General features: G+C 34.6%; 1 pseudogene; it reads right to left on the bottom strand.

The window, feature by feature from the left end:
• Positions 1-4903: 4903 nt before the first annotated feature.
• LOC116748076 lies at positions 4904-12113 on the bottom strand (annotated as a pseudogene).
• Positions 12114-12433: the final 320 nt, after the last annotated feature.

The following is a 12433-nucleotide window of genomic DNA, read 5'->3' as shown; positions in this document are numbered from 1 at the left end:
GGTATATGCCCAGTAGTGGGATTGCTGGGTCGTACTAGAACAAAAAATTTCACAATTTGTATGTAAACACATAAGACTCCGAATAGACTGTACTACAAAGCTACAGTTATCAAGACAGTATGGTGCTGGCACAAAACCAGAAATATAGATCAATGGAACAGGATAGAAAGCCCTGAGATAAACCCATGCACATATTGTCACCTTATCTTTGATAAAGGAGGCAAGAATATACAGTGGAGAAAAGACAGCCTGTTCAATAAGTGGTGCTGGGAAAACTGGACACCTACATGTAGAAGTATGAAATTAGAACACTCCCTAACACCATACACAAAAATAAGCTCAAAATGGATAAAAGACCTAAATGTAAGGCCAGACAATATCAAACTCTTAGAGGAAAACATAGGTAAAACACTCTATGATATAAATCACAGCAAGATCCTTTTTGACCCACCTCCTAGAGAAATGGAAATAAAAATAAACAATTGGGACCTAATGAAACGTAAAAGCTTTTGCACAGCAAAGGAAACCATAAACAAGACCAAAAGACAACCCTCAGAATGGGAGAAAATATTTGCAAAGGTAGCAACTGACAAAGCATTAATCTCCAAAATTTACAAGCAGCTCATGCAGCTCAGTATCTAAAAAACAAACAACCCAATCCAAAACTGGGCAGAAGACCTAAATAGTCATTTCTCCAAAGAAGATATACAGATTGCCAACAAACACATGAAAGAATGCTCAACATCATTAATCTTTAGAGAAACACAAATCAAAACTACAATGAGATATCACTTCACACCGATCCGAATGGCCATCATCAAAAAAATCTACAAATAATAAATGCTGGAGAGGGTGTGGGGAAAAGGGAACCCTCTTGCACTGTTGGTGGGAATGTAAACTGATACAGTCACTATGGAGAACCGTATGGAGGTTCCTTAAAAAACTAAAAAAAAAAAAAAAGAAGGAGTATTAAACACGAACAAGTTTAGACCTAACGGTTTGGAAAATTCTTTCTCTCCTGAAGGCAAACTATGTTGAAGTTAAGAAATGGCTTCCAAGTAACAATCAAACCCAGGGTCCTGCCAGAAAAATACTGTATGCTCTCAAGGTGAAGCTGAAGTTATAGCTCTAAAATCCTTTGTTAAGGCATCAAAAAGATACAATGTTCTGCTTTAGAATATTAAGTTGGACAAAAGTAGCACTTTAGAGTTTAAGGGTGTACCTAAGAGTATCTTCATCAAAAAAGAGTATCTAAGAAACATAAAAACTTTATTATACAACCCTCCTGACATAAGACCAGGGTGAAGAAAGGTTTAATTGGAAGAAATTCAGGGTGTGGTGTTTATTCATAGGAGACCAAAATGATTTTAAAAGAATTACATTTCCAGACATACCACCAACTTTCACTGACAGGGACAAAAACACTACAAAAAGGAAAAAAGGACTTTGAACCTCCGAAACCTACTAGCAGGGAGCAAACCACAAAAGCTACGTAGTTGAAAATATAGCTTACCTAGCAAATCAAAGGAAGGATGACTCAAAGTGTGGAACCAAGAACAATGGGTAAGGACTGAGCCATTCCTGGGCAGGAATGGGGCTGAGTCCTTAATGAAGAAACTTCCAAAATTTTCCTGTCTGGATTTCAGAATTTCTATGTACTTCTTTGTGCTTCACATTTTCTCCCTATTTGAAGAGGAATACCCATAGGGGTTTTATCAGTCTCGACCCTGTATGTTGGGCAAATGGAGTGCACATAACTCAGATCAAGAACTATACTTGAGGTGATTTACTTAAGAAAGTATACCTGAGAAAACTTCATCTGTGCATGGATCTGATTTAGATGAGGATTTCACGGACTTTGAGCTGATGGTATAGTGAGATGAGACTTTTGTGGGCCTTTGTAGTGGGTAAGTGTATTTTGCATGTGGGAGGATTGTAAATAATTTGTGGCCACATGGGGGACCTAGAGGGTTTTAAAATTCACATGTACTTTACATGAGGTAAAATTCACCACTTTAAAGGGTACATTTCTGTGGTTTTGGGGACATTCACTAGGTTCTGCAACCATCTCCACTATCTAATTCCAGAATATTTCTATTGATACCCCCACCCCCAAAACCAAGCCATACCTATTAGTAGTTAGTCCTAGTTTGTCTTTCCTCCCATATGATAGCAATAACTACTCTACAGATTTCCATCTCTATAGATTTGTCTCTATAGATTTTTCTATTCTGATTATTTCATATAAATGGAATCATAGAATATGTAGCCTCTTGTATATGGCTTCTTTCACTTAGCATATTTTCAATGTTTATCCATCTTGCAGCATATATCAGTTCATTTCATTTTATTTCTGTATAATATTCCTTTGGATGGTTATGCCACATTTTATTTGTCCACATCCATTTTATTTGTCCACCCAACATTTAATGTATTGAATACATTTGGGTTATTTTCATTTTTTTGGCTATTATGAATAATGCTCTTATAACCAGTCATGTACAAGTATTGTATGGACATATGTTTTCATTTCTCTTGGGTATATACCTAGGAGAGGAATTCCTGTGTCATAAAGTAACTTTATTTTACCTTTTTGAGCAACTGCCAAACTTATTTTCCACAGCAAATGCACCATTTTACATTCCCTTATGATTTCTTTTTTAACCCATTCCTTATTTGGTAGTGTGTTGTTTGATTTCCACATTTTGTGGTTTTTCTAAATTTCCTTCTGTTACTAATTTCATATTTCATTTCACTTTAATTACAACACTTACTTTGTATGATTTAAATCCTTTTAAAATTTATTAACACATGTTAATGGCTTAAGATACAATCTATCATGCACAATGTTCCAGGTTCCCTTGAGAATAATATTCTGATGAAATTGGGTGAAGTGTTCTATAGGTAACTATTAGGTCTGCTTGGTAATTAGGGATGTTCAAGTCTTCCATTTCCTTGCTGATCTTCCATCTACTTTTTCTGTCCATTATTGAAAGTAGGGTATTGACATATCCCACTCTTATTATTAAATTACCTATTTCTCCCTTCCATTCTCTCCGTTTTTACTTTATATATTTTGGAGCTCTGTTGTGAGGTGCTCTGTTGTGAGGTGCTTAAATTATTATATTTTTTCCAGGGATTGATGATTTCATCATTATACAATGTCCTTTCTCAGGATTTCCCTGGTGGTGCGGTGTTTAAGAATCCGCCTACCAATGCAGGGGACATAGGTTCAATCCCTGGTCCCAGAAGATTCCACATGCCATGGAGCAACTAGCCTGTGTGCCACAACTACTAAGCCTGCACTCTAGAGCCTGTGAGCCACAACTATGGAGCCTGCACACCAGAACTACTGAAGCCTGTGTGCCATAGAGCCCACGCACAACTACTGAGCCCATGTGCTGCAACTACTGAAGCCTGTGCACTCTAGGGCCTGAGTGCTGCAACTACTGAAGCCCGTGAACCTAGAGCCCGTGCTCTGCAACGAGAAGCCACCGCAATGAGAAGCCCATGCACCACAACGAAGAGTAGTCCCCACTCACCGCAACTAGAGAAAGCCTGCGTGCAGCAATGAAGACCCAACGCAGCCAAAAAAAATGTCCTTTCTCTCTAGTGACAATTTTATTTCAAAGTCTATTTTGTCTGATATTAGCATATGAACTTCAGCTCTCTTGTGAGTACTGTTTCCATACACTATATTTTTACTTTCAAACAATTTGTGTCATTAAAACTAAAGTATCTGTAGACAGCATTTAGTTGGATCTTTTTTTAAAAAATCCATTCTGCCAGTCTCTGCCTTTTAATTCGAGAGGTTAATCCACTTACATCTAATGTAATTATGGATAAGGAAGGACTTATTTGTAGCATTTGGATATTAATGTTCCATATCTTATGTCTTTTTGGTTTCTCCATACTTATTTTATTTCCTTTTTTAGTATTAAATAGATATTTTCTAGTGTATTATTTTCATTCCCTTATTTGCTTTACTATATCTTTAGTCATTATCTTACTGGTTGCCTTAGGATTACAATTAACATCTTAATTTATAACAATCTAGTTCAGAGTAACACTGACATAATTTCAATAGTATACATTTTGCTTCTTTATATCTCCATTCCTCTTCCAATCTGTATGCTTCTATTGCCACAGAATACATCTTTACATGCTGTGTTCCCATTAATGCAGATTTATAATTACTGCGTTTTGCAACTGTCTTTTAAATCATATAGGGAAAAAGGAGTTATAAGCCAAAAATACAATAATACTGGCTTTTACATTTACCTATTTAGTTACCTTTCCTGCTGTTCTTTATTTCTTCATGTCGAGTTGAGTTACTGTCTAGTATCCATATATTTCAAACTAAAAGACTCTCTTTAGCATTTGTTGAAGGGCAGGTCTGCTAGTAAAAAAAACCCTCAGTTTTTGTAGATCTGGAAATGCCTTAATTTCTTTTTCATTTTTATTGTGGTAAAATATACATAATTTTTTAATCATTTGTAAGTGGCATTAAATATACAATGTTTTGTAAACATCACTACTAAATCAATACCCAAAACGTTTCCATCATCCCAACCAAACCCCCATGCACATTAAACAAAAACCTGAGCTTCTAACCCCATCCCTTGCCCCCAGCCTCTGGTAATCTCTGTTCTACTTTCTGTCTCTATGAATTTGCCTATTCTAGGCATGTCATAAAGGTGAAAGGATACAATATTATATTTTCATCTGTATCTGGCTTATTTCACTAAGCATAGTTTTCAAGGTTTACCCATGGTATATCCTATATCAAAATGTAATTCCTTTTTATGACAGAATGATATTCCATTGTATGAATATACCACATATAGTTTATCCATTCACCTGTTGATTGACACTTCGGTTGTTTCCACCTTTTGATTATTGTGAATAATGCTGCTATGAAACTTGTTACAAATATCTGAGTTCCTGTTTTGAGTTCTTTAGGATATAAACCTAGGAGTGGAATTGCCGTGTCATTTGGTAGTTCTATACTGAACCTTTTGAAAAATTGCCAAACTGTTTTTCATAGCAATTACACCTTTTTACATTCCCACCAGAAATGCACAAGGATTCTCTCAGCAAAATGTTTTATAATTTTTGGTGTACTAGCCTTTTGCCTAAATTTATTACTGAGAATTTAATTCATAAATTAATTAAGTTTTTACAGGTCCCACTGAGGAAGGAATGCATTAAACACATTCACATTTCCATTCTTTTTTTAAAGCAAATGACAAAGACCCAGCTTACCAGCTTTACTTTTTTAAACCTAAGCTTGTAATTACGTTTAAACAATTGTCAAAATGTACTAAGTTGCCAGCATTCATGCACAAGTAGAAAACATCCTCAATTTATATTAAATCAAAAGTGTTACTATTAATGCATTAATGTCTTTCACTACTAAATACTGAAAAAAATTGAATTTGTGTGTGTGTGTGTAAGATTCATCCTGGCAATACTGACTTTACAGCAGACTGACACTACTTGGCTCATGTTTCAAACACAATGCAAAAGAAGGTCTTTGCTGGTGTTAGTGTACAAAAGAATCAAAGCCACCTTAGATTACATTTAATAGAAAAGCAATGTGCATATACAGATTTACAACAATTTTAAAGACAAAAAGTTATGGAACTGTTATGTGGTCCCAACAATAAACTCGAAAGCATATGACAAATAGGGGCTCCAGTGAACTGTTTATAAATACTTTACATTAGGTACAGTTATACTAGAAGTTGAATTCATTTCAAATCTTCAACAAATGTTCCTATATTTATAGTTTAATATTTCAGTTAAATGCATGCAATTAGTCCTTATCCAAGCATAGCTGCTGCTCCTTGCATTTTATTGTTAAGGACTTTAACTGGCCATCTTTTTCAACTTCTAATCTTTCTTCACCATTCTTGACAATTCTCTTTGTAGTGATTTTTCTGCCATTAATTAATTTAGTAGAAGTTGACATAGATTTGAAGTTGCCCATCCCACTACCACCAAATGACATGGAAGAGAATGAAGTGAGGCCCCCATGACGTAGTGAACTGAACAATGTAAATTTGGGTCAAAAGAAGAAAATCCACCTCCAAAAGATGGAAATCCACTTAAGGCAGAGAAAAATGACCCTGTGACCCAGCTTTTGTTTCCATGGGGCCCCTGCAATGACCAAATATGTTCTCAAGTGGGTCTTCAAAGAGGTTAAATAAAAAAAGTCTCTTCCACCAAAATATTCCCTGAAGACATCTGGATTAAGGAATCTGAAGCCAAACTCAAATGGCCTGTCAAAATGACTTCCACCTCCATCATTTAATTGTTTTTTAGCATATCTGTCATAGATGTCCCATTTTTTTAATATGTGATAACACCTCAAACACCTTGGCTATTTGAATTTTCTCTCCCCTTTTTCTTCTCAAGATTTTTATCTGGGTACTATGGTGATGCCAGTTTCCAATAAGCCTTTTTAATATCCTTGGCTGAAGCATGTCTTTGCATGCATAGAACTTCATAGTAATCCATCATGTTTTAGCAAGCTGTTGGAAGGAATTCAAGGACGTGGAAGCAGGTGGATAGAAGCAGCAGCGATGGGGTGATGGCCTGGGTCTCCTGTTGACTCTTGCATGGCTGTGCTGGTCATGGAGGTGCAGACGGCAGCTCCCCAAGATTTCCTTTCTCTCCTTGGATTTAAACTTTTAGATATTATTATAAATGGAATTCCATTCTTAATTTCATTTTTAGATTGTTGGTGGTGTACAGAAATACATCTGATTTTTGTTTTCATTTGTACCCTGCAATTATGAAGAACTCGCTTTTTAGTTCTACTAGCTTTCTTGTGGATTCCTTTGGATTTTCTAAAGATTAGATCACATAATCTGTGAATAGAGGTAGCTTTACCCCTTCATTTCCAATGCGGATGCCCCTTTTCTTGTATAATAGCTATTGCTAGTACTTCCAGTAAGACATGAATGGCAAATGATAAAAATGGGTATCCTTGTCTTGTTAGTGATCTTAGGGGTAAAATTTGCAGTCTTTCATCAATGAGTATGATGTTAACTGTGGGTTTTTCATAAATGTCCTGTATCATGTCACAGAATTTTCCCTTTATTCCCAGTTTTCAGAGTATTTATCAAGAAAGGATGTTGGATTTTGTCAAATGCCTTTCCTGCATAAATTGAGATGATCATGAGGGTTTTTTCCCTTTGCTCTATTCACATCATGTATTACATTGATTGCTTTCCTTATGTTGAACCACCCTTGCATTCCTGGAATAAATTTGACTTGGTCATGGTGAGTAATCCATTTAATATGCAACTGGATTTGCTTTTCTAATATTTTGTTGAGGACTTTTGCATCTATATTAATAAGGGATATTGATCTATAATTTTCTTCCTTGTTATGTCTTTATTTGGTTTTGTAGCAGAGCAATGCTGTTCTCATCGAATGAGTTAGGAAGTACTTTAATTTTTTGAAAGAGTACTAAAAGTATTGTTTTTATCTCTTGTTTAAATGTTTGTTGGAAATCACCAAAATTAATTCAGGACTTAATTTTGTTGTCAGGTGTTATGTTAGTGATTCATTCTCTTTACTTGTTAGGTCTGTTGAGATTTTCTATTTCTTCTTGAGTCAGTTTAGGTGAATTGTGTATTTCAAGGAATTTATCCATTTCTTCTAAGTTATCTAATTTGCTGTACAATTTTTCATACTATTTTCTTACAATTAATTTAATTTTGTTAAGGTCAGTTGTTGTGTCATCATTTACATTTCTCATCTTAGTTATTTGTATGTACTCTCTTTCCCTGTTTTTTCTTAGTCTTACTAAACATTTGGTGATTTTGTTTATCTTTCCAAGGAACCGTCTTCTGATTTAATTAATTTTCTCTATTGTTTGCTTAGTCTCTATTTTATCACTACTTTGATCTTCATTATTTCCTTCTTTCTGTTACCTTTGGGATAGTTTCTTCTTCTTTTTCTGGTTCCTTCAGGTGTGAAGTTAGGTTACTGATCTGAGACCTTTATTCTTTTTAGATGTACATAATTACAGATATACATTTTCCTCTAACAACTGTTTTCACTGCATAGCATAATTTTAATGTGTTTTTGTTTGCACTTGTCTCTAAGTATTTTCTAATTTCCATTACAATTTCTTCTTTGACCAATTGTCTGTTTGAGTGTGTTGTTTAATTTTAATATATTTGTGATTTTATTAGTTCCTTCTGTTGTTGATATCTAACTTCATCCTGTTGTGGTCAGTGAAGATACTTTGTATGCTAACCATCTTTTTACATCTATTGAGACTTGTTTTGTAGCTTAAAATATACTCTGTCCTGGAGAAAGTTCCATGTGCACGTGAGAGAATGTGTAATCTGTTGTTTTGGTGTAGAATGTACTTTATATATGTCTGTTAGGTGTATTTGGTTCAGAGTTGTTCAAGTCCTCTAATTCCTTACTTATTTTCTGTTTGGTTGCTATTTCCATTATAGAAAGAGAAGTATTGAAGCCTCTCACTCTTATGAAGAACTATCTATTTCTTCCTTCAATTCTGTCCAGTTTCCTTCATATATTTTGAGGATCTGTTATTAGGTTTGTAAATGTTTACAATTGTTACGTCTTCTTGTTGAATTGAATATTTTATTAATATATAATTCTTCCACCTACTATAAACTTCTTGATTTAAAATCTACTTTATTTCATATTAGTATAGACACCCCTGATCTCTTTCAGTTACTATTTGCATGGAGTCTTCTTCACTGTCAATATATTTGTGTGTTAGATCTAAAATATGTCTGTTTAAAAAATTTTTTTAAACAAATTTATTTATTTTATTTTTGGCTGCATTGGGTCTTTGTTGCTGTGCGTGGGCTTTCTCTAGTTGCGGCAAGTGGGGGCTACTCTTCCCTGTGGTGTGTGTGCTTCTTATTGCGGTGGCTTCTCTTGCTGCAGAGCACAGGCTCTAGGCATGCGGGCTTCAGCAGTTGTGGCTCGCGGGCTCAGTTGTTGTGGCACACAGGCCCAGTTGCTCTGCAGCATGTGGGATCTTCCTGGACCAGGGATCGAACCCGTGTCCCCTGCATTGGCAGGCGGATTCTTAACCATTGTGCCACCAGGGAAGTCCCCATGAGTCTCTTTTAGATACAATATAGTTTGATCATATTTTATCTATTCTGCCAAGCTATGTCTTTTGATTAAAGATTTTTTACATTCCAAGTAGTTATTAATCAGGAGGTACTTCTGCCATTTTGCTATCTGTTTACTATATGCCTTATGGCATTTTTGTAACTCATTTCCTACCATTTTACTGACATCTTTTGTGTTTGATTTTTTTCCTAGTGAAACATTTTGATTCCCTTCTTATTACTTTTAGTGTATATTCTATACATAGGTACTTTGTGGGTACACTGATCATTACATTTAGCACCTTAAAGTTATAACAGTCTAATTAGAATGTATACCACCCTTGAGTGTAAGTTGGTGCAGCCACTATGGAAAACAGTATGGAAGTTCCTCAGAAAACTAAAAATAGAATTACCATATGATCCAGCAATCCCACTCCTGGGCATATAACCGGACAAAACTATAATTCAAAAAGATACATGCACCCCAATGTTCACAGCAGCACTATTAACAATAGCCAAAATATCAAAACAACCTAAATGTCTATTGACAGAAAATGGATAAAGAAGATGCGGTACATATAAACAATGGCATACTACTCAGCCATAAAAAAGAACAAAGTAATGCCATTTGTGGCAACCTGAATGCAAACAGATATTATCATACTAAGTGAAGCAAGTCAGAAATAGAAAAATACCATATGACATCACTTATATGTGGAATCTAAAATACAGCACAAATGAACCTATCTACAAAACAGAAACACACTCACAGACCTAGAGATCAGACTTGTGGTTGCCAAGGGGGATGGGGGGAGGGAGAGGGATGGACTGGAAGTTTGGGGTTGGTAGATGCAAACTATTACATTTAGAATGGATAAACAAAAAGGTCCTACTGTATAGCAAGGGGTACTATATCCAATGTCCTGGGATAAAACAAAATGGAAAAAAATATTTTAAAAAAGAATGTCTATATGTGTATAACTGTCACTTTGCTGTACAGCAGAGATTGTTGCAACATTGTAAATCAACTACACTTCAATTAAAAAACAAAAAAAATGTATACCACCTTAACTTCAATATCATACAAAACCCCTGCTCCAGTAGAGCTCTTGTCCTTCCCTCTTTCTATCATTGATGACATAGACTACATATTTATAAATTGTGTGCCCAATAGAATGATAATTTTAATGCATTTATCTTTTCAATCATGTAGAAAATAAAAATTGGCATTACACAATTCCCCACGTATTTATCTTTACCAGATATTTATTTCACTAATAATTACCGATGTTGAATATTTTCTCATGTGCCTGTTGGCTATCTGTATGTCTTCTTTGGAAAATGTCTATTCATTTCCTCTGCCCCCCTTTTTAATCAGGTTGTTTGCTTTTGTTTTTGAGTTCTATGAATTCTTTATATATTTTGGATATTAACCCCTTATTGGATATATGATTTGCAAATATCTTCTCCCATTCAGTAGGTTCTCTTTTTGTTTTGTTGATGATTTCCTTTGATAGGCAGAAACTATTTAGTTTAATGTAGTCTCATTTGTTTTTGTTTTGGTCCCCATGCCTGAGGAGACATCCAGAAAGATAATGCTGAGACTGATTTCAAAGAGCATACTGCCTATGTTTTATTCTAGTTTTATGGTTCCAGTTCTTACATTCAAAGCTTACATACAATACATTTTCAGGTGATTTTTCTTTATGGTGAAACAAGGTGATCAATCTAGTTTCATTTTTCTTTTTGCTTTGCATGTGACTGTCAAGTTTCCCCAACATCATTTACTGAAAAGAGTATTGTTTCTCCACTGTATGTTCTTTGCTACTTTATCATAAATTAATTGCCCACATATGTCTGAGTTTCTGCCAATACCATGCTGTTTTGATTACTATACCTTTGTAATACACTTTGAAACTACAGAGTGTTACACCTCCAGATTTGATCTTTTTTCTCAGGGTTGCTTTGACTATTTGGGGTATTTTGTGGTTCCACATAAATTTTGGAATTTTTTTGTTCTATTTCTATGAAAAATGTCCTTAAGATTCAGACAGGAATTGCACTGAATGCATAGATTCTTTTAAATAATATGGACATTTAAACAATGTGAATTCTTCCAATCAATGAGCAGGAAATATCTTTCCATTTATTTGTGTCTTCTTCAACAATATCTTCTACTCTTCAGAGTACAGGTATTTCACCTCGTTAAATTTGTTCCTGGGTGTATTATTCTTTTTGATACAACTGTAAATGGGATAGTTTTCTTCACTTCTCTTTCTGACAGCTCATTATTACTGTATAGAAATTTAACATATTTCTGTGTATTAATTTTCTGTTCTGCAACTTTACTGAATTCATCTCTTATTTATAATAGTTTTTTGGTAAAGTCTTTAGAGCTTGATGATCTGTCCTTTGATGAAATTGGGGTGCTAAAGTACCCTGCCATTATTGTATTGTCAAATTTCCCCTTTATATCTGTATTTGCTTTATATACTTAGGTGCTCCTACATTGGATCCATAAATGTTAAAAAGTAAAATATACACTTCTTGTATTCATCCCTTTATCATAATATAATGTCCTTCTTTGTCTGTTGTTAAGACTTTGCTTTAAAGATTTTTTCTGATATTATTGGTACCACCCCTTTCTTATCATTTCCATCTGCATAAAATATCTTTTTCCATCCCCTCATTTTCAGTATGCATGTGTATTTAGTTCTGAAGTGAGTCTCTTGTAAGCATCATATAGATGGGTCTTGTTTTTTTTATACAGCCACCCTATGTCTTTTGATTGGAGCATTTAGTCCACTAACATTTAAAGTAATTATTGATAGGTATGTACTTATACCTGTTTTCTGATTATTTTTGTCAGTTTTCCCTGTTCTTTTCTTTTTCTTTTAGTTTCTCCCCATTTCGTTTGATGATTTCCTTTTGTAGTATGCTTGTGCTCATTTTTCTTATTGACAGTAACACAATAAAAGTGGGGGACTTTAACAACCCCCTTACATAAATGGATAGATAATCCAGACAAAAAATAAACAATAAAATACTGGGCTTAAATGACATATTAGACAAGTTGTACTTAATTAATATATATATAAAGCATTCCATCTGAAAGCAGCAGAATACACATTCTTTTCAAGTGTGCATGGAACATTCTCCAGGATAGATCACATGCTAGGCCACAAAACAAGCCTCAGTAAACTTAAGAAAATTGGAATCATATGAAGCGTCTTTTCCGACCACAATGCTATGAGACTAGACATCAACTACAAGAAAAAAAACTGCAAAAAGCACAAACATGTGAAGGCAAAACTATA

Source organism: Phocoena sinus, chromosome X (genome assembly GCF_008692025.1).
Source record: "Phocoena sinus isolate mPhoSin1 chromosome X, mPhoSin1.pri, whole genome shotgun sequence".
Classification (NCBI taxonomy): domain Eukaryota; kingdom Metazoa; phylum Chordata; class Mammalia; order Artiodactyla; family Phocoenidae; genus Phocoena; species Phocoena sinus.
Note: the sequence above shows the minus strand (reverse complement) of the source record. Positions and strands in the feature narration are given on the sequence as shown.